This window comes from Thamnophis elegans, chromosome Z (genome assembly GCF_009769535.1).
Source record: "Thamnophis elegans isolate rThaEle1 chromosome Z, rThaEle1.pri, whole genome shotgun sequence".
Classification (NCBI taxonomy): Eukaryota; Metazoa; Chordata; class Lepidosauria; order Squamata; family Colubridae; genus Thamnophis; species Thamnophis elegans.
Window position 1 is genome coordinate 68,853,517 of NC_045558.1, and position 24,481 is coordinate 68,877,997.

General features: G+C 38.9%; 1 protein-coding gene across 2 annotated transcripts in view; it reads left to right on the plus strand.

Annotated features, from left to right (window-relative positions):
- EEPD1 (endonuclease/exonuclease/phosphatase family domain containing 1) overlaps positions 1 to 24,481 on the plus strand; it is a 193,919-nt gene that overhangs the window by 38,797 nt on the left and 130,641 nt on the right. The gene's annotated exons all lie outside the window — the stretch shown is intronic.

The following is a 24,481-nucleotide window of genomic DNA, read 5'->3' on the forward strand; positions in this document are numbered from 1 at the left end:
TTCAGGACTAGAATTATTAATGCATGTATATATTGCTCTACTTAATGGGATTTATTTGTAATTAGCTATTCTTTTAAAAGCTAATGACGTCAGTTTATAAATATAATAATAATAATATTAATATTAATGAGAAAGACAAATCTGGATAATGAACCTGACAGTACATCAAGACAGCAGAAAAGAAGAGAAAGGACTGTAGAAGATCACAAAATACAAAAACCTGCAAATTGAAATAATTAAATGATTGTGGCAAAAGAAAGCACAACTAGTACGAATAGTAATAGGCCCCTGAAGTGCATTCCCAAAAGTGTTGAATCATCATTTGTACAGTACACTTTATTTAGAATAGTTACATCTTGCAACAATATCTTTAATATCATCAAAGAAAAAATTCTTATCCAGGTCCTTAGGAAAAATTTGATAGCTTGGCAAAAATGCCAAATACAGTCCAAATCCACTGACTATGCAACAAACTGTAATAATAATGCAATATTGCTTGGATCTACACATATACTTAACTGATATAATGTGACCACCTAGGTTATTGAGAAGAACTCGGCTTGTATGAAGGCCAGTATCAGTAAAGAATTAGCAGATGTGACTTCCCATCATGTTGTTGTGAATAGATAATAACAAATTATCTATAATTATCAAATTTTCAAGTTCCAAAGGTTTTATTTCTTTTAAAAAACACAAATATTTCATCATTCGTCAATCATTAAAACATTGAAGTACAATTTTTTTTGTATGCCCCTCTCTCCCTCCACCCCCCCAACCACCCTCCTCCTTCCCCCCCGACTTCCCAGAACCCGTACACGGTATGGATTTTTAACTAACACAGTCTAAAATCTATTGAGAAAAAAGAAATAAAGAAATTAATGACATTCTACATTGACCTTAGCTTCTTCTTGCTGAACTAACTTTAAACAATTTAAATCATTTCTGATCTTAAGCATAGGCTAACTGGAATTTCTTGGTCCCGTATTTATTTTGTATATAGTCAATCCATTTTTTCCAGTCTCGTTTATATCTCTCATTTGAGTGATCTTTAAGATATGCCGATATTTTAGCCATCTCGGCTAAGTTTGTGACTTTCAATGTCCATTCTTGGATTGTAGGCAAGTCTTCCTTCTTCCAGTATTGCGCCACCAACAGTCTTGCTGCCATTATTAGGTGCAGAATCAAGTTAGTCTACCACTGTAAAATCAGTACATATACCTAGTAAAAATAACTGAGGAGTAAACTTTATCCTTCTTTTAAAGATATTTTGCATAACCCACCATATTTTTATCCAAAATGCCTTATCCTTTTGGCAGGTCCACCATATATGATAATATGTAGCATCGAAAGAACCACACCTCCAACATTTAGGCTGTACATTCGGATACATAGAAGCCAACTTTTTAGGATCTAAATGCCATCTATAGAACATCTTGTAAAAATTTTCTCTCAGATTTTGAGCTTGTGTAAATTTCACATTTCTTACCCAGATTCTTTCCCATGTCTTCAACATTATTGGTTCTTCAATATTTTGAGCCCATTTTATCATACAATCTTTAACTAATTCTGTTTCCGAATCCATCTGTATTAATACATTATATATCCTCTTTATATGCATTAAGCTTCTCTTATTTGTTTAAACAAATTATCCTCAACTTGGATAAAACCAATTTTTTGATCTATTTTCCACCTAGCCTGTAATTGCCCATACTGGAACCATGTTTGAACTACCTTCTCCTCTTTTAATACCTCTAAGGATTTTAATTGTAATACCCCCCCCTTTCCGAGGTAAGAAGCTGTCTGTAAGTAATTCTATCCTGTTTTTGTGCTAGATTCATATTTTCAATTGCGTGTCTAGGAATTGCCCACATGGGTATCTTGTCATTTAATTTATATTGGTATTTTTTCCAGACCCGCAGTAAAGCATTTCTTAAGATATGACTTTTAAAATTCTTATCCAATTTTTTGTTGAATAACATGTAAGCATGCCAACCATATACCAGATCGTGTCCCTCAATATTCAATATTCTATCATTGGTTAAATGAGTCCAATCACTAATTACAGATAATGCCACTGCATCATAATATAGTTTTAAATTAGGTAGTTTCAATCCTCCTCACGTATATCTTGCATTATTTTCATCTTTACCCTCGGCTTCTTTCCTGCCCATACAAATTTGTTGATACCCTTCTGCCATTCTAAAAGATTCGCAACTTTTTTAAGTATAGGTAACATTTGGAAAAGAAATAAAAATTTTGGTAAGATGTTCATTTTCACTGCCGCTATCCTACCCAGCAAAGATAAGTGCAATTTCTCCCATTTTTTCATCTCCGTCTGTATACTATGCCAAAGTGGTTCATAATTATGCTTATATAATTTCCCATTTGAAGTTAAAATGTTAACTCCAAGATATTTGACTTTTTTAACTACCTCACATCCTAGCATCACTCCTAATTCTTCCTTTTCTTTAGTATTCATATTTATAGCTAATATTTTTGTTTTTCCTAAATTTATTTTAAAGCCAGACACTTGACCATATTGATTAATCGTATTCATTAAGACCATACTGGATTCCTGCAGTTGTTCCAATATTATGACCAAATCATCCGCAAAAGCACGGACTCCATATTCTTGCTGCCTAATCTTGATCCCTTTTAAACCATCCAAGCCCCATATTTTATTCAACAGTACTTCCAAAGTTATAATAAACAATAATGGGGACAAAGGACAGCCCTGTCTTGTACCTTTTCCAATTTGAAAAGAGTCTGTTAAACTTCCATTGACTATGATTTGTGCTGTTTGCTGTTGGTATATTGCTTTAATTGACTGTAAAAAATTATCTCCTATCTGCATTTTTTGCAATATCTTCAGCAGAAATTGCCAGTTAACTCGATCAAAGGCCTTCTCAGCATCCAAAAATATAAACGCAGCAGGGATCTGGTTATTCTTTCCCAAATATTCTAATGCATTAATAATTAATCTGACATTACTTTTCATCTGTCTCCCCTGTATAAAACCTGTTTGGTCCGTGTGTATCAATTGTTGAATAACCAACATTAACCTATTTGCTAATATTTTAGTAAAAATTTTATAATCTACATTCAGTAATGAAATAGGTCTATAATTTTTAGGTTGAGTAGTATCTTGATCTTCTTTGGGTATCAAAGATAAACGCTGTCTTCCAAGATGGAGGCACTTTACCTTCCATTTGAATCATATTAAATAATTCTCTAAGAGGTTCTACCATTTCTAACTGTAAGTTTTTATAGTAAACCGCTGTCAAGCCATCTGTACCTGGTGCTTTCCCTGACTTTAATTGCTTAATTACCTGCAAGATTTCCCCCGAGGTTATTGGTTGATTCAATTTTTGCCTGTGCTCTTCTCTAACTGAAGGTATTTTCTCTTTATCTAAATATTTGTCTATATCTAAACCATTAATTTTATCCCCTTTATACAGTTCTGTAAAAAATTCCCGAAAGGCCTTTTGAATCTCTTCCTGTTGAAAGACCTCCTTCCCTCTGTAAATCAGTTTAGATATATTTCGAGTTTTCCTTTTTTTTCCTAATCTGATAAGCTAACCATCTGCCAGGTTTGTTTGCATTACAAAAAGTATTGTGTTTTGCATATAATAAATTAGTGGCTACCTGGTCAGAGATCAACATGTCAAATTGAGATTTTAATATGTTAATAGCTTCCTTAACCTTTGGATTGTCTGGGTTCATTGTTAACTCCAACTCTTTTCTCTTAATTTCCTCTTCCAGTTCTGTTCATTTTAACCCCTGTTTATTTCTATGTGTTTTATTTATATTCATCAGCACTCCTCTCATATACGCTTTGCTTGCATCCCATACGAATTCCATAGATGTACCCTTATTCATATTCAAAACAAAATATTCAGATAGTAATTTTTTACAATCATTAATATACTTTTCATATCTAAATAAGTTTTCATTCAATCTCCAAGACCTTCTTGCCTGCACTACCCTTCCCAACTCCATCCAAACTGGGTTATGGTCCGAAAGGACCCTAGCCGCAATCTTTGTCTTCTTGACCCTAGAAAGCAAATCATTAGTGGTTAGTATAAAATCAATCCTTGAAAGGGATTGATGCCTATCAGAGAAGAAAGTGAAGTCATATTCCTCTGCATTTCTTTCTCGCCAAATATCTCTCAATTCAAAGTCATCCATGATGTCAAAGAAAGGTTTGGGTAACTTTCCTCGCATCTTAGTATTTAGCAAGTATTTAGTACTTGATATGAGTTTCTTGCAAACAAATTACATCATTCTTAAACTGTTTGAGATAATGAAATATTTTCTTCCTCTTCTGTGGAGAATTCAGTCCGTTGACATTCCATGTTAAAATCTTAGTTGTCATCTTTGGTTGGCTGAAGCATTTTTAGAGCTTCCTGCATGGCCTGTTTAACCTTAGGTCTAGCTCCTCCCACTGCTTCCAGACTTGTATTGTAGTTCCTTGATCGATGGCTGGTGATTGTTGATGCTGTTGCTTTTTAGCTTGTTTCTCCATTCGTCTAGTAGTCATGCGGCTAGGTCCTTGTTCCATAACACCTTGCACTTCTAGAAGAGAGAGATGCTCCATCTTGTCTGGTGGTTGTGTAGTTTGCTGTCTATCCTGTCCTTCTTGTGGTCTTTCTCCAGGTCCAGATAGTGCAGGGTATCCGGCCTTCAATATATTATAATAAAAATCTCGGGCTTTCCATACTGAGTTGAGGCGATATCTTTGCTTATCAAATGTAAATATAATGCCAAATGGTGCATCCCATCTATACTGTATCTGACGATTTCTGAGTTCTTCGACCAAAAAAGCATAGTCTCTCCTGGCTCTTAACATTTGAGGTGGTATCTCTTTCAGAACAATCAGGTCTTGACCGCCAATTGAAGCTTAGTGTTATAAGACGCTTGCAGTACCATATTTCTAAGCTCTCTTGTAGTAAAATATATAACGATGTCTCGAGGAAGCTGCTTCTGCTTTGCCAGCCAAGAATTAACGCAGTAAGCTTTGTCGATTTGCCAGTCAAGGTTGGTCCCTGGTCTTCCCATTAGGCGGTCAAAAGCTTCCGATAGGATCTGTTTCAAGTTCTCCTGTTTCTCCTCACGCAGCCCCCTTACTCTTAATGCAAACTCCATTTGTCGGTACTGTATCATAATAATTTCTTTTTCAGCATTTTCCACTTTTTGTTCCACCACCTCTGTTTTCAATGTCAAGTTAGTATTGGCATCATTAAGAACCTCTAGAGTATCTTCCATTCCAGAAGTATGTTCTGTTAATACAGTTACAAGTTTCAGCATTTCATCTCTAATTTTAACAACCTTAGTGTCGATTTTCTCATACAGCTCCTGTTTAAGTCCTTTTATTTCACTTTTGATTTCTTCTTTCATTTCTTTTATTTCCTCTTTTCTCTCCTGCTTTATCACCTCTCTATTATCTCTAAGCTTATCTTCCATTTTAATTGTCAGTGCATTAAGCGCCTCGCTTAGTTTGCTCAGGAAAAATTCTTTCGTTAACCCACCCCCAGCAGGGGGCATAGGAAGCGGAGGCTGCAGCTTTGTGCCAGGCACTGGGGATGTGCCCCTGGAAGTAGAGGGTGACGACTTCAAATTAATATTTAGTTTTGAAGCCATTTCAAAATTTATCTGCCTGCAATTAATAAAACTCTGTTGCCTGAATATGCAGCTTTAAGTAAAGAGGCTGAGTTCCCCTTTTACTTTGAAGTTTAAGGCTTGGCAAAACTTTCAGTGAGTAAACATTGTAACAAGACAGTTCAGCAGATTCATCACCATTTAACTTCCAGATAAGCAAGATTAATGAGGGAGTGAAAATCTTGTAGAAATGAAACTAATTAAAAAGCTTCTGCTGGCCGATTGTGAAACAAATGATAAGCATTCTCCTTTGTTTTAAATTCTTGTAATAGTTAACAAAAAGTGTTCATTATTACCGGAGAAACCAGCCTGCTCAGCGCCATTTTAAAAGCCTCTAAGTAAATAGTTTTTCGGAGGAGAAAAAGAAAAGAAGCTAAAATCTTGATAAACAATTATTGCCCACGTAATACGGATCCAGCTCGTGATAAGATTAAATCAATCAAAACTTTGAACTGAGTGGGGGAGACCTACTTTGTCCCGCACAAGGCAGTTTGAAGTTCCCAGCACGGACAGCCGTTCTGCTTTGGGCTAGCCCCCCTCTCCCTGCAAGCACAAAAGCTGCAAAAATCGAAGAGTATTTGCCAGCAAAACAATTTCTTCTTTCCTTCTTGCCTGAAGGATAAGAAAACCTGATAAGACGTCAGATGGAAGATCCTCTAAACAGGTACGTAGCCAGGAATTCGGAGGCAGCTGGTTTTTTGCTGCCACCACCAGCAGGCTCCACCCAGGAAGCTCCGATAATAACAAATTTTCAACTATAATTGAAAAGAATAAAATGTGCATAAAAGATGTTACAAAATCAGGATAGAAGAATAAAAGACAAATAATTGGAGAACATTCAAAATATTAAGATCCGAAAATCAAAGTTGAAAGACATCATACAGCCATGGTTATTCCATTGATTATTGATCATTAGCATACTATATTTCATCCAATTTTTTTATGGCATTTGAAAAATTTGTGCATTGACAAAAATTACATTTGATAAATAAAAAATGCCACACTGCTTACATCCACTGATAGATTAAACATCCACACATACACTAATAGATTAAAACATCAAATTGAGAAGAACTCAATATACATGAAGGTCAAGTAGCTAAAGAACTGGCACTGTGATGTTACATTGCTGGTGCATATAATAATAATAAACAGTACATGACCAAAATAGAAGATCAGGTTGGAAATAAGGTCAGTATAACTAAGATCTGATACAAGCTAGCTAGAATAGATGAAAGAAAAGAAGCTAAAGAACAAGAAGATCAAAGAATACTTGATCAAGAAATATTACCTAGAACAGGCATCAATCCCTTTCAAGGATTGATTTTATTCTAACCACTAATGATTTGCTTTCTAGGGTCAAGAAAACAAAGATTGCGGCTAGGGTCCTTTCGGACCATAACCCAGTTTGGATGGAGTTGGGAAGGGTAGTGCAGGCAAGAAGGTCTTGGAGATTGAATGAAAACTTATTTAGATATGAAAAGTATATTAATGATTGTAAAAAATTACTATCTGAATATTTTGTTTTGAATATGAATAAGGGTACATCTATGGAATTTGTATGGGATGCAAGCAAAGCGTATATGAGAGGAGTCTTGATGAATATAAATAAAACACATAGAAATAAGCAAGGGTTAAAACGAACAGAACTGGAAGAGGAAATTAAGAGAAAAGAACTGGAGTTAACAATGAACCCAGACGATACAAAGGTTAAGGAAGGGAGGTGTGGTTTTCTCGATGCTACATATTATCATATATGGTGGACCTGCCAAAAGGTTAAGCAGAAATGATTTAAACTGTTAAAAGTTAGTTCAGTAAGAAGAAGCTAAGGTCAATGTAGAATGTCATTAATTTCTTTATCTCCTTTTTCTCAATAGATTTTAGACTGTGTTAGTTAAAAATTCATACCGTGTACGGGTTCTGGGAAGTCGGGGGGGGAAGGAGGAGGGGGGTTGGGGGGGTGGAGGGAGGGAGGGGCACACAAAAAATTGTACTTCAATGTCTTAATGATTGACAAATGATGAAATATTTGTGTTTTTTTTAAAGAAATAAAATAAATATTTGTTAAAAAAAAAAAAATAAATATTACCTAGAAACAAAGAATATTGAGGAATCCCAGGAAATAATAAAACAGCAAATACCTCTCATCCAGAAGATCAATAGATATGAAGCTCAAATTGCACTCTATAAGCAGAATTTCCAATTTCAGTTGAATTAGAAGCATTTCTACCAATCAATCAATAGAGAGATTGCAGTGAACTTAGCAAGCAAGAAACTGCAGTTCTGGGCACAGTTATGGGACAGTTATAGCTTGAATAGGGGAGGTGGATAAGAATAAAAAAGGAGATAAAATGAAAGAACTAGTAATAATAGCAGAAATGTTGGAGAAAATGTCAAGATAGATTAAGAATTTATTAGCACTGGATGAAGAACTGCATGGTTTTGGATTGAAACATCTGGAGGATCTACATACATTACCGAGCAGTTTTAACAACATACTGCAAAGAGGAGAAATTGAAGATGGATTAATATTAGGCAAAATTACAAGATAATGAAAAAATTCAACAAAAGGCACAGTGCCAGGCAATTATAGGCCAATTATGTGATGGCTTCCCCGGACTCCAGCTTAGATAGAGGAGAGGCCAACTCTGGGGACTTTGTAGGGGGGTTAGCAGGATGCTGAGACCTCCAAGCTAGGATTGGAGGACCTGAAGTAAGAAGTGAGGCTGGGAACTTGGGCCTTCAGGGAAATGACCGGATGAGCATCTGGCTGGAGAGGAAAGGTGAGAGACACAGCAAAAGCAGGAGGCTTACAGACCTAGAAACCAGAAATGCAGGGTGGAGAAGGATCACAGCTACAGCCAGTCATCAGGGATGAGGAGGAACTGTCACAGGACCCCAGGATATGTAGGGCTGAACGGAAGGAGGTGCAATGGAGGTGAGGCTACTTGTGAGGAGGCAACCTCACCCCTACTGGTGAGGCTACTTGTGAGGAGGCAACCTCACCCCTACTGATGAGCTAAACTGGAACATACCTACATAGCTTGATGCATGGAGCAATGCAATATTGGAAACAACTACGCATTTTCTCTCATATTTTGGACTTGGCCTTTTTTCTTGGACTTTGGACCTTGACTTGAATTTAATATGTGTGGACTCTAGTGATGAAATTCATTTTTTTCCCTACTGATTCTGTGGGCATGGATTGGTGGGGGGGGGGGCGTTTTCCTGTGACTGAGTGGGCATGGCTAACTCGACATCACTCAGGGCTATGGCCACTCAATCACATGAGGCCCCTACCACGCCCACAGAACCCAGTAGGAATTTTTTGGGGCCTAACCTGTGTAAGGCTCTCCCTTCGCCATATGATGAGTCCTTACCTTCCTCCCAGTGCTGGCTGCCAGAGAAGGAAAACTAGGACTGAGATATTGCCACTGGACTCCTTGCCAGCCCATATCTCACCCCCACTTGCCGCAAGATGCAGCCACAGCCTCTTTTTTTTTCAGTGCACCTGGAAGCTCTTTTTGCGCCGAAAGATGTGGCAGCAGCAGGCTTGTTGCAGCGAAAATTACTGGAGCCACTCTGCTTCTTGAATGCACCGCCGCTGCCCTGTTCCATGCGCAAGCCACCACATGCACACCGTCACCTGCTGTGTCACTCCACTTGGACCTGCCTGGGCAAGTCCCTCTACCGCAGCAGCAGCAGCAGCAGGCAATGGTGTGCACATGCGCCGAACAGGGCAGCGGTGGTGGCATGTTAAAGAAGGAGCAGCTCTAGTAATTTTCACTGCAAGAAGCCTGCAGCTGCTGCATCTTTTGGTGCAAGAAAAGCCAAAAGGACGCATCACGTGGCAAAAGGAGAGTGGGCAGCAGGTGGACCGTGGCTCTGGGACAAGGCCAGAGCCAGGGAAGGGCGCATCAAGGCAGGTGGCAAGCAGGTGGCAGCTCCAGGGCAAGGCTGGAGCCAGGGAATGGTGCATTCCCGGACCTGGTCAAGGCAGGTGGTGGCTCCAGGGCCTTGGTGAATGGCGCATCCCTGGGCCCCAGGCCCCAACCCAAGGTGAAGGGCAAGCAGGTGGCATGCTTTACTTACCTTTGGTAAGCTGAGTGGGTGAGGCGACTGGCGAGGTGATTAGCCGAGCCGCGTGGTGAAGCTAACATATATAGGGCTGGGTTGGGTGGGGCGAGAAGCCGGAAGGGGTGAGCAAGTGGCCAGAAGGGGTGAGTGGCAAGCATGCAAACTGTGCCTGGATTTCGGATTGTGTATATGTGGATTTGCAGACATGTGCCTTTGCCTGTGGACTTTGCAACTCTGTGTCTAGGCTAAGCAGACTTGAACTCAGTTGATGTGACTGGGGAGTATTGCAAGGAGCTTGTGATGTCTCAAGAAATGCTTTAAAGCTCCCCATGAGTTTGTGCATGTGGACCTGGACAGGATTACCTGCTTAGAAACAATTTTCAAATTGTTCTCTAGTGTTATAGCTGATGCAGTCCAACCACATCTAGTCCAAAAGTTCATTTGAGCAGAAAGAAAACTTCCCAAACAGGAACAAAAGATTAGCTTGTAAGTGACAAGATTGTGGAAAACACAAGAAAATAAAGAGAATAAAATAATGTAAGAAAATAAAGATGGACTTGAAAATAGTTTAGATTGATTTTAAGAAGGGATTCAACTCTTTGCTACGTGAATGGATAATCAAGTGCTTGGAAATATCAGAAGTCAATAAAAATATCAGGAACTTTGTGCAAAAATGAACAGCACAATGGGCGATTACCAGTCAATGAGAGATTAGGAAAAATTAATATTAAGGGACAAATCTTTCAAGGAGACTCAACGTTATCATTGCTATTTGTCAATGCACCAATTCTTCTGTCAATACTCCTGAACAAATCAAATGTGGATCAAACCATAAAAACATTTGCAAGGATATCCCACCTCTTTTACATATAAATCTGAAGTTGTATAGAAAAAAACAATCTGAAATAGAATAACTACTCAACACTGTCTATATATACCAGCGATGGCGAACCTTTTTTGGCTCACATGCCATAAGGGGGGAGTGCAGGGGGGTCATGCGTGCGCGTGCTGCACCCATAATGCAATGTGCGACCGCCACAGTGTCCATGCGTACATGAGAAGTGCTTCCACATTTTTTGCATGCTTTTTTCACCCTCCCCAGGCTCCAGAGGCTTTATAGGTGCCTAAGGAGGGCAAAAACAGCCCTCCCGGAGGCCCTCCGGAGGCTTCAGGGACCTTCGGGAGGCTTCCCTGAAGCCTCCAAAGGGCAAAAAACAACCCTATGAGCAAACCAGAACTTCTGGTTTGCTCGTAGGGTCTTTTTTGCTCTCTGGAGGACTAAAAATGGCCCTATGAGCAAACCGGAAGTCTGTTCCTGAACTTCCAGTTTGCTCATAGGTAGGGGCGATTTTTTGCACTCTGGGGGCTTCAGAGAAGCTCCTGAAGCCTCCGGAGGGCCTCCGGAGGCCGGGGGGCTCTTTTTACCCTCCCCAGGCTCCTATAAAGCCTCTGGAGCCTGGGGAGGGTAAAAAATGGCTTCAAAAAAGGTTGAACTCAGCTGGCCAGTGCGTGCATAGGTTCACCATCCCGAATATATACATATAATATATTGTAATGGAGCTGGGACTGGACAAATGTGCCACTATTATCATAAACTGAGGAAAAATATTGAACATTAAAGGAATCAAAATCTTCTATGGAAATAACATCAAGAATTTGGATAAAGGGGACTTCCGGTTGGGCGGGGTTTGAGGGTGTTATTTTTAACAGCTCCAGATTCTTGGCTGCGTTAAACTGTCTAAACAGTATCCATCAACTGTTTGGCAGTTTGATTACCTCTTCTCTGGGCCAAGGAGAAGAAGGCGAGCAAGCTATGTTTGGGCAGCACTCCAATTAACCTCCCCAGAACATAAATCTGGGATGGGAAGTGGGAGCTGCCCGGCAACATAGTGATTTCTCCGCGTCAAGGACCTCTTCTGCCTTTTTTGCAGAACAAAGGCACACATCCACCCTCAGCTCAAAGACTGATTTATTACTGATTTCAAAGCGGGCAGAACTAATACTGGTGAACTTCTAATTGTATGCATAAATCTTTAACTGCATTTTTTTAAAGAATTCCTTCTGACAATTTACTTGCTAGAAATACACAGAAAATGGTGCCAAACAGCTCTGTAGGAGGGGTCAGGCTCTGACGACAATTTCTACAAAGCTCAGAACATTTAAAGATCACTAAAACAGAAGTGATTTATTACCAAACTAAATAGTAATTGCTGGATAAGCAGCTTGCCTGGATTTACTAATTGGGTGTAGAAGATTCTAAGCAGCAAAAATCCCCCCCTAATGCGTCTAAAAGCGCTGGAAATTCGCCTGCTCCTGGAACTAAATCACAGTCACTACTCCCCCCCCCTACCCCTGCAGGGGAGCCTTTGACCCGAAAAATTTTGCAAAAAGAATTAAGCATGGCCTTAGCCGAAGCTTTAAAAAATCATGCAGCTGCGATGGAAATTACAATAAATGAAGAGATATCTGCTGCTCATAAAGAATTGCCAGAAGAGCTAATGGATTTGGTTCAGACTCGGAACCAGCAAATTAGAGATGATATTCTTGAGGCTTTTAAGTGCCTATCGGCTTATGTCTCGGGAATTGAAGATAGATTAGAAGATCTTAGTGATTCTAATATTAATCTGGTAATGAAAATACATGTGGTTCAACAAAAGGTTGGCAATGCAGACAATGAAATTATAATGTTGCAGTATAGACAGATGGAATTTGCCTTAAGGATAAGAGCACTTCAAGAGAAAAATCAAGAAAATTTGAAGCAGATCTTCTCAGAAGCCTTTGATCAATTGATGGGAAGGCCAGGAGGGAATTTTGAATGGCAAATTGACAAGATATATTGTATTAACTCCTGGCTTGCCAGACAAAAGCAACTCTCAAGAGACATTGTAGTGTATTTTGCTACGAGAGATATGAGGAATTTGATATTGCAAGAGTTTTACAAAACTAAGCTTCAAATGGGGGTCAGGAGGTGACTGTTTTGAAGGAAATATCACCTAAAATGTTGAGATCGAGAAAAGACTATGCCTTCTTAGTCGATGAACTCAAAAATCGTCAGCTATAGTTCAGATGGGAGGCTCCAGCCGGACTTGCAGTTACCTACCAAGGGCAAAGATATCGTCTTAACTCAGTATGGAAGGCTCGAGATTTTTACAATAATATATTGAAGGCTGGATATCCCACCCCTCCTGGACCCAGAGAAAGAGAATAAGAAGGACAGGATAGAGAGCAAGCCACCCAAGGACCATCAAGGCTGGACCAACTTCCTCTTTCAGAGCTACAAGGAGCCAAGGAGCAAAGACAAACCCGCGTGATCACCAGGTGAATGGAACAAGAGCTTAAAAAGCAGCAAGCTTCACAACAAACACATGTTACCGTCCAAGAAGCCACAGGTCTTAGTTCAGAAGCAGTGGGTGGAGCCAGGCCAAAACTTCAGGTTTTCCAGAGGACTCTTTAAAAGCTTCAGGGAGCTAAAGATGACAACTAAGTTCTTAACCTGGAACGTTAATGGTTTAAATTCCCCACAGAAAAGGAAGAAAATAAATCACTATCTGAAACAATTTAAGAATGACATAATTTGCCTGCAAGAGACTCATATTAGATTAACTGACCAGAAATACTTGATCAATACAAGACTTGGACAACACTTTATAGCTTCTGCTCCTGAAAAGAAAAATGGTATAGTTATTTACTTAAGAAAGGACATGAAAGCTGAATTAATTGAAGCAGACTCTCAAGGAAGATATATTGCAATAGAACTGGTATTAGAAGGGAAAAAGATACTTCTAATGGGAATATATGCTCCCAATCAACAACAAGATAAATTTTATAAAAATTTCCTTACTAAGTTAGTACATTGGGACTATAGATCTTGCATATTATTGGGTGACTGGAACGGTGTTATGGATACCAAGAAAGACAAGAAAGGTCTCCGGCAAAATATCCAAATGCGAGCGAAATTACCTAAGTCCTTTTTCAATATGATGGATGATTTTGAACTGAGAGACATCTGGCGAGAAAGGAATGCAGAAGAATATGACTTTACATTTTTTTTCCGATAGACACCAATGCTTTTCTAGGATTGACTTTATACTAACAACCAATGATTTGCTTTCTAGGGTAAAGAAGATGAAGATATGTTCCAGAGCCTTATCAGATCATAATCCAGTTTGGATGGAGTTGGAATTTGGGACGCAAGCAAGAAGGACTTGGAGACTGAATGAAAACTTATTTAGATATGAGAAAAATATTAATGAATGTAAAAAATTGTTAAGAGAATATTTTTTTAAAATGAATAAGGGTACATCTATGGAAATAGTATGGGACGCAAGTAAAGCATATATGAGAGGAGTTCTAATAAATTTAAATAGGTTACATAGATGTAAACAGGGGGAAAAGAGAATTGAACTAGAAGAAGAAATCAGGAAGAGAAAACAGGAACTAATACTAAAACCAGGAGACAAGAAGATTAAAGAAGCAATTACTTTATTAAGAGAGCAATTTAATATGCTGATGTCAGACCAGGTGGCTACTAACTTGCTATATGCAAAACCATAACACTTTTTGTAACGCAAATAAATCTGGTAGATGGTTAGCATATCTGATTAGGAAAAAACAGAAATCTTGCAATACATCGAAATTACATTATAAAGGGAAGGAAGTGTATCAATAGGATGAGATTCAAAAGTTTTTTCGTGAATTTTTCACAGGATTGTACATGAATGACAAAATACAAGGTTTAGATATAGATAGATACCTGGATAAAGAAAAAATACCTATAGTTAAAGAGGAGCAGAGGGAGAGATTGAATCAACCAATAACTTCGGGGGAAATTCTCAGGTAATTAAACAGCTAAAGGTAGGGAAAGCCTGACATCGGCTTATTACAAAAATTTACAATTAGAAATGGTAGAACCTCTCAAGGAACTATTCAATAAGATCCAAATGGAAGGGAAGGTACCCCCATCTTGGAAGACAGCCTTTATATTCCTTATACCAAAAGCGGATCAAGATCTTAGTCAACCAAAAAAATTATAGACCTATATCATTACTTAATATAGATTATAAAAATTTTACTAAAATACTAGCAAATAGGTTAATGTTGGTTATTCAGCAATTGATTCATAATGATCAAACAGGTTTTATACAAGGGAGACAAATGAGAAGTAATGTAAGACAAATTTTTAATATACTGGAATATCTGGGAAAGAATAACCAAATCCCTGCTGCGCTTATATTTCTAGATGCCGAGAAAGCTTTTGATCAAGTGAATTGGCAATTTTTATTGAAAATAATGCAAATAGGAGAGCATTTTTTACAATCAATTAAAGCAATATATCAGGAACAAACAGCTCAAATCATAGTCAATGGAAGCTTAACAGATCCATTTAAAATCGAGAAAGGTACAAGACAGGGTTGTCCCTTATCCCCATTACTGTTTATCATAACTCTGGAACTCTTGTTGAACAAAATACGGGGTTCAGATGATTTACAGGGAATCAAGATTAGGCATCAAGAATATAGAGTACGTGCTTTCACGGATGATTTGGTTATAACATTAACCCAGCCACAGGAATCTAATAAGGTTTTAATGAATATGATTAATCAATATAGCCCAGTGTCCGGATTTAAAATAAATTTAGGGAAAACAAAGATGCTAGTTACAAATATGAACACTAAACAAAGGGAAAAATTAGAAGGAATGACAGGATGTGAAATTGTTATAAAGGTCAAATATTTAGGAGTCTATATTTCAACGTCAAATGTGAAGCTATATAAGTATAATTATGAATCATTATGGTGCAGCATACAGACAGAGATGAAAAATTGGGAGAAATTACAATTATCTCTGCTGGGAAGAATAGCAGCAGTGAAAATGAATATTCTACCTAAATTTTTATTTCTTTTTCAAATGATACCAATACTTTAAAAATATGCGAATTTGCTAGAATGGCAGAAGGGCATTAATAAATTTGTTTGGGCAGAGAAGAAGCCAAGAATAAAACTAAAAATAAGATGCAAGATGTGCGTGAGAGAGCAGGTTTGAAATTATCCAATTTAAAACTATATTATGAAGCAGTAGTTTTATCGGAAATTAGTGATTGGATTAATTTAACAGATGATAGAATACTTAATATCGAAGGGCATGATTTGGTATATGGTTAGCATGCTTACTTGCTATAAGACAAAAACATAGATAAGAACTTTAAAAGTCATATTTTAAGGAATACTGCGGGTCTGGAAAAAATATCAATACAAACTAAATGACAAGATACCCATGTGGGCAATTCCTAGACACGCAATAGAAAACATAAATATAGCACAAAAACAGGATGTAATTACATACAGACAGCTTCTTACCTTAGAAAGAGGTGTACTACAATTAAAACCCTTGAATGTACTAAAAGAGGAAAAGGTAATTCAAACATGGTTTCAGTATGGGCAGTTACAGGGCAGATGGAAAAGAGATAAAAAATCGGTTTTATGCAAGACGAGGATAACTTACTAAAACAAATCAGAAATCAAAGTTCAATGCATATAAAGAGACTATATAATGCATTCATAGAAATGGATTCAGAAACAGAATTAGTTAAAGACTGTATGATAAAGTGGGCCCAAAATTTTGAAGAACCAATAATGTTGGATACATGGGAAAAGATCTGGGTAAGAAATGTAAAGTTTACACAAGCCCAAAATTTGAGAGAAAACTTTTATAAGATGTTTTATAGATGGCATTTAGATCCTAAAAAACTGGCCTCCATGTATCCGAATTTACAGCCTAAATGCTGGAGATGTGACTGTGCTGATGCTACTTACTTTCATATATGGTGGACTTGTAAAAAGTAACTGCTGCTAGATTGTTGGTGGCGCAATACTGGAAGAAGGAAGACTTGCCATTCTTGTTCAAGAATGGACATTGAAAGTAACAAACCTAGCTGAGATGGCTAAAATATCAGCATATCTCAAGGACCATTCAAACAAGAGATATAAACTGGAGTGGAGAAGATGGATTGACTATACTCAAAATAAATATGGGACTAAGAAATTTCAGATAGCTTATGACTGAAGAAACAAGGAATGATATAATCTGTTTAGAGCTAGCCTAGATGATATTAACTTTTTTTAAAGTTTATTTTAGAATGTTTTTGTTAAAGATTTATACCCTGTATTGGTTCTGGGAAGTTTGGGGGGGGAGATTGGGGGGAGGTTGGGAGGGTTGGGGGGGGCTGGATGGGAGGGAAGTAAATATTTGTAAGGCAGCACCGAACAAGTACCGATTGAGCCACATCAGCCAGAGGAGCGCCGAGCCGCCGATGGACGGAGGCGACGGGCTCCTGAGTGCGTGCAGAGTACCTTCGGGATCGCCGGGGAAGAAGTTGGGGAGCGAGGGTCACCCAGACCTTGCAGCCTCCCCACAATCGCTCCTGGAGCGTCTGCTACTGCTTGGGGACTCTAGCAAAGGAGGAATACAATCAGCGTTTTAGAGTGCCGGCAGGGCTCGGCCGCCATTCAGCGAAACATGTTTAGCTGAATGGCGGCCGAGCTCTAAAGTGCCGGCATTCCTTTAAAGTGCCGGCTTGCCATCCGCACCGGCCGGCCCGGAAGGCAAGCCGGCACTTTAAAGGCATGCCGGCACTTTAGAGTGCTGGCAGGCAGGGCTCGGCCGCCATTTAGCGAAACATGTTTTGCTGAATGGCGGCCGAGCTCTAAAATGCCAGCATGCCTTTGAAGTGCCGGCATGACTTCATGCCAGCCAGCCCAGAAGGCAAGTCGGCACTCTAAAGTGCCAGCATGCCTTCGTGCCGGCTGGCCCAGAAGGCAAGCCGGCACTTTAAAGGCATGCCGGCACTTTAGAGTGCCGGCAGGGCTCGGCTGCCATTCAGCAAAACATGTTTCACTGAATGGCAGCCGAGCTATAAAGTGCCGTCATGCCTTCTGGGCCGGCCGGCCATTCAGCGAAACGTCCTGGTTTGTGGCCGGGTGGCACGCTTGCACTTTAAAGTGCATGCCGCCCGGCCACAAACCAGAACATGTTTTGCTCTATGGCACGCCGAGGTGGCATGGCTTTAAAAAATAAAATGAAAATGAAAAATAAAAAATGAAAAATAAAAATAAATGTGCCAGCCTGCGCGCCAGCAAAAGCAGGTAAAAAAAAAAACCACACACACACACACACACACACACACACACACACACACACACACACACATGCACATAATAAAAACAAATTACAATTACTTACATTAGAAAATAAATTGAATTCCTCCCCCCCCTGCCCCCTCCCTCTGACCCACATACCTTCCAGCTGCGTCAAAAATGCTAGATTTGGTCTAGCCAGGGCCAGGCAGGCTAGGCTAGTTGCTGCTAGAGTCGCCACGTGGATGACTCTGCTTAAATGTTTTAAAATAGGCTCTAAACAAAGTACCCTCTATAGGAAGAGGCGGGAGAATCACGTGCCTCATTTAATATGGAATTTTTGCTTTTTAACCCTTGGTTAATTCTTAAAAGGTGAAAAATTCCTTATTCAAAGGAGGCCCATAGTTCTCTAGCCTCCTCCTACTAACTGCACTAAGAGTCACTGTGACGTAGAGTCTGGGAGCAACTACCTTGGCCTTTTTAATTATTTTAAAAATAGTTTCCTTTTCCTCAGGAGACTGGTGAGGCCCCGCCTCCCCTGCCTCTAGTGACTGCACATCACTGGTAGCTCAGGACTAACATGAGGGGTCTTTGGTGATCTCTGAGCTCACTTGTTTTCTTGCACACATTTATTATCCAAACTATGCAACATCATCAGTGCTAGTAAGGAGTGCAGTGTGCTGTCAGTTTCCCACTTGAAACTATAGCTATAGCTTTCTATATGTTGTGAAATTAAATAATTTCCACAATGTCTTCGACTACTAGTTAATTTTCAGAATGCTCCCGTTGGCTAACATCAGGCAAATAGATTCCCCTCTCTGGTTACTTTTTTTTTTAATTTTTATTTTATTTTAATTGAACAAAAACACAAAAAAGAATCATCCTTCATTACATCTTGTAGAAAGCGTGTTGATTGGTTACAGATAACTTTTGTGCATTTTTTCCACAGTCATTACTTATAGTTCATATTAGCTTATACACTTTAAATCAAAAATCTTTGTATATCTTACTATCAATGTACCACAATTCTCATTTGACTACAATTATTTGAACCTGCTTTTACCTCAAATCATTCATACTTAAAGACACAACCACATAATGGCATTGATTAACTATTTCAAAAAATCCTCCAATAACATTACACCTTTATAACATCTTTTAAGTAAAAGTCAATTAATAAAGTTTCTAAGCCTTTTCCCCCTTTTTTTCCAACTTACTGATTAAAATTTATATCCAAATTACTTTTGCCAATACCATAGCATGTTGTTCTGACCCCCTCCATACGGTGAAGCACGCCAACACAAGATTACTGTTAGACAATTTATTCACAGTAAATTAACACGCCGACAAGACTTGGCAGTAACCCAGACTTCCAAGATAAGAAACACAACAAGAGCTTCTCCAGCGTTAGTATATTAGTTGAATCCTCCAAACAGCCTCATCCCAAAGTCTCTCCTTATATAATCTCTTGGGAGAGACCTAATCACAACTACCTGGGTCCAATTATCTCCTTTGTCTCCTTAATTGCTGCCGGCATTTATCCGCCCCTCTCTGCCGGGTGTCCGGGACCAATTCCCTCTGAACCTCATCACATTAAATATTTGATAACAATCTAAAACAATCCAAGAGTAACAGAATTCCTACTTATTAGTCACCAAAATCAACTGATTTTTTTTATTATCAACTTTCATTATCAACCTGTATCTTTCCAGTAACAAAAAATCTCATCTCTCTTGCCAGTTGTGGTGTAAGTCTTCTTTTTATCTCTTTTATAAGGTTTTTATAAATTTCTCTCCACACTTTGAACTTACTGTTTAGGATTTATATCCAAGTTACTTTTGCCAATACCATAGCAAGTATATATTGTTAAACAATGTTCATTAACATTTCCTTGTTGTTATTATAATTGGCTAAAAATCATTACTATTTATGCCCTATTTCCTCTCATCAGAGCCCCCCCAAAAAACCTTACACCTTTATAACAAGATCTAAATGAAAATTTGTTAATAAAATTTATAGATCTTTTTTCCCAAGTCACAATTTACAATTTATATCCAAATTTTTTTTTCTAAATTGCCAATACATGTATATATCATTATGCTGTATCCATTATCATTTAATTATTATTATTTATGGTTAGTTAATTGTTAGCAAGTAAACATTTAATAACAATCCAAAACAATCTAAGAGTTACAAAATTCCTACTTATTAATCACCAAAATCAACTGATTTTTTATTATCAACTTTCATTGTCAACCTGTATCTTTTCAATAACAAAACAGTCTTATCTCTCTTGCCAATTGTGGTGTCAATCTTCTTTTTATCTCCTTTGTAAGGTTTTTATAGGCTTCTCTCTGTACTTTGTTGCTTGAAGGGTCTCTCAGATAATCTCGTTGCCCACTAGTTGCTACTAAAATTAACTTGTCTTTGGTTGTCAATCTTGCTTCTGAAAAAAATTCTCTTCTTATGTCTATCATCATTAGTATTTTTCTTCTTCTGTGTCCTGGAATCTGGGGTAGAGCTCCAATTCGTTGAATTCCCTTTTCTATATTCCCTTCTTTCCACTTTCACCCACATTTGCTCCATTAATAAATTCATCTATTGTCTTATCTTTATCTTCTATATCTTCATTCTCCCCTTTAATTTTTGGGGCTCCAACCCCATCATCTTTTGCTGTGAGGAAGACTAGTCTTTCCAACTTCTTCTCAATTCTCCCATATCCTTCCAATAGATTTTGAATTTCAGCCAAGATATTTTGGATTTTTAAGGTTTCCTCATCTAAGTATTGATCCATGTTTCCAAAACAGAAGAGAGAAAGAAAAAGAAAAAAACTAATAGCGATTGCTACTCTAGCCTTCTGTTCTGACCCCCTCCTCCGTCTAGTAACAAATGCTGAGACAAGCTTAACTGGGATTCCACAGCACTTTATTAGCAGGAAACATAAATCTCGGTGGCTAAAAGCCCAAGCATAACAAACAGATAAGAACGTTGGCAGCAACTCAGACTTCGACAGAGACAGATAACAGTGTTAAGAATGAAGTTGAATCTGCAAACCAGACTCCTCCCAGAGTCTCTCCTTAAATACAATCTTGAGAGGAGCCTAATTACAACCAGCTGGGTTCAATTATTTTTTGTAACTGTGTAGCTGTTTTCTCCGTCGATCTGTCCTGCATTGCCAGGCATCCAGGACCACCTCTCTTGTCTCCTCATCACTACTCCAAGGCCTGACATCATGAGCACACTCCCTTTGGCTCTCACCACTGCTCCATGCCTCAGGCACCTCCTGGTGGCCAACCAGCCTCTCTGTGCCTGCTCGGAGTCGGAACCCTGTTCAGGGTCCTCCACCTCTTCCAGAGCCGACTCATAAGGCCCCTCACTGTCGGAGTCTGTTTGCAGCTCCAAAGGCTCCTGCTGGGCCACAACACCTTCCAGACCTCTCTTATTTTTTACTTTAAATTGACTTGAACATAAGTTCTTTTATGCTCTTCAAAGGGGAAGGGTTCTGTTCCCCCCCTTTCTTTCTTTCCCTGCCAAAATAATTCTCAGAGGCACCTGTGAAAACAATTCATGCCCTTGGTTCTTTATCAGTTTCTGTAAACAAGTTGCAAACCCTTCAAGTACAAAGTTAGTGAAGTCAAATGAAGAAAGAAGAGAGAGTGGCACTTAATTTTCACCTTCTATAGGGAACAAAGTTCTTTATATTTATTTTAGTGTGGTTTAATAACAAGTAGCAGGAAGAATTGTTAAATTAAAAAGGAAGGTTTTAATTCAGAAGTCAAAAAATACAGCAACAAGAAGCAGAAAGAAAAAAAATCAATCCGTTCACTTTAAGAGGGGAGATGAAGAATGTTATGAGCACTTCAATCCACAAAAAATAGTTACAAAGGAAAAAAAACTTTCCACAGCGATCCATTTAGGATTTTTCGCCGCTCAGTTCTTTTGTTTAAGGATCTAATTTGGCTTTAAAGAAACATTTCTTTGGGCAGTCTTTAGCAAAAGAGAAAAAAATATCTCACCAAATGGACTCACTTTCTCTTTTCACTTCCTTCCTTCCAGAGAGTCCCGATTTCATCAGCCTAGGGGCTGCTTGTTTACCGCTGGCTTGAAGCACTTCCCTTGGGTCTATCAGGGATTTTGCGATATCCCTGAGACCAGCAAGGCTTTGTTTTCCTGATCACCATCTCTACGGGACGGTTTAGGTCTCAATGGATCCTCCAGAGGCAAAAGTGTCAATGGCAGTCTCGGAATATCGCACGTTGTAACATCGCGACGTGGATCCTCCTTCCTCCTCTCCGGTTATTGACTCTAGGCCCTAGAGCAGCGATTCTCAACCTGTGGCTCGCGACCCCTTTGGGTGTCGAACAACCCTTTCACAGGGGTCGTCTAAGACCTATAGGGCCTAGAGTTAATAACCGGAGAGGGGAATTAATTCACCTGATGTTAGCCAACGGGAGCATTCGCCAACCTCGGTGTGGAAAGGGAGGTGTTTTGCAATAACAGCTTCTGCACTATAAACATCTGGTTTCCAGTGCTTTCTGGGAAATGTGGTCTTAAGGCACTCCTTTTGCCTGTCAATATGCTGCTGACTCCGGGATTAGTTGGTCACGTATCCCCTGCCCAGCTCTGTACAGGCGGCCCTCGGATGTAGTAGACATATGGCAGCAGGGGGCGCGAAGAAGTAGGTCCACTTTGCCCGGTTGGAAGAAGAGGAGGGAGTGCTAGAAGAAGAGGGAGCCCTCGGGGATGCTGCTGGGGAGGATGCGGCCACTGGAGAGTCGCCGCTTGGAAACTCGGAATGGCTCGCCCTTTAGCTGGTTGTAAAGGTAGTGGGCGAAGAAGTTGGGCAGGTGGCAGCCTTGGCACGAGAAACTGGTGGGCACTGAAGTGGTGCATTTCGGGTGCTCTTTGTGCCGCTTTTCTGGACCTGGTAGGGAGGCAGAAAAGCCAGGCGGGCGAACAAGCTGGGCAGCGTGTTGAGTGGTAGTCAGCTTCACTCTCCAATGACCCTGCGGGTGCCTTGCCACTTAAGTAAGTCCAAATACTGATTCTTGCCTAATTTCTCCATTTCCACAGAGACTTAGTTCACAAAGAGGCTTGTTTTGCCTCTATTAAGAGAAAGGGCTTATTCTCTAGATTTGCATCAGCCAGCCAGATATGTTATATTAAATAAGATATTCATTTTACTATGCTTTTAGTTGATATAATACCTCCTACAGAGGTAGTTAAAATAATGTGGCATGTTCTACATTGCTCCTTTCAACTTCCCCTTCCCTCCTCCAGTTCTAATTGTGCAGCTGCCATCATATTCCCCAAGTTCTGACTCCCCCCCTCAAAAAAATAAAAATAAAGTAAAATCAGAGGAAAGGAGCAGGAAGTAGGCAGCCCAGTAAAGTAATAATGTAATGTTTCCAGGGGCAACATTACATCTGCAGAATTTGCTTTATGGAAGGGTAATCCAAATCTAGGTGTACTGAGATTGTTCTCACCCCGCGTCCCTTTTTTGGCCTTAACCTTACTTCTTTTTGGACAATTTGCCTAAAATGGTTTGATACATATGATAACATGGTCTCAATGGAACTCCTGTAGTAATTGTATGATTTCTGATAATATATACATTTTAGATGAACTTTTAATAGCTTCTGAATCTCCATGCATTTCACTGGAACCTTTACTCTTTTCATCTATCTTTATCTAATGGTGCAATACATGCTAATAAAATTTGCATGAATGTGAGCCACATGATTATTTGTAAAATGTTTTCTTGTAATGACAATGACTGGTTATTAAATAGGCATCAAACACTTACACTGCAATATAGCAGAAGTAATAAATATCAGAAGTAAGACACACTAGCCCTTCTGTTTTCTCTACTTTGGGCACTACAGGGACACTGATGTTAATAATGAGAGATAGATAAATTTGTTTATTTTGAATAGCTACCTCTATTAAAAATTAAAATGCGATAAGGGACCAGAGAAAGAAAGAGAACTTGCTCTTTGTTCTTAACTGTATTTGTCACATATCTTGCCTTGGATGGAGAAAGTAGATAGTTATAATAGCCTTGGCATAAATCCAAAGTTAATAACAAATAGAACCTGCCAGTTGAAATATATATATACATTTTCTAGCTTTATGTTTGAATATCCTTCTCATTTCCAGCTTACAAAATCTTGTTGATCTGATAACCCAGAAAGCTTGCAGAGTGTACGTAACCACTATATTTACAGTATAATCCAAACAATACTAATACATAGCTCAGATGTGATGCTGTTATGTTGTTATTTTCCTTTCTTAGTGCGTTTTTCCAAACTTAGAAATCCTGATCTAAATGCTAAAGAAAATGTCTAATTAATCAGGAGAACACTTTCCCTTTTGTTTGTCCCTTTTTAAAAATATCCCTGTCACTTTAAATCCAATACCAGCTCTTTCTGAATTTGACACTAACAGGGTAATTTCATCCACTATCATGTTAATGTTAAATATTATGAACCGATTCAGTTAGTAATTCTTTATTGAAGAATTTTAATCTCAGCAATTTGTATTTTTTTTTCAAATTTCAAACAAAACAAACAAGTTGCTATTCTTATACACTGAACGCTAGTAACCTCTGAGGT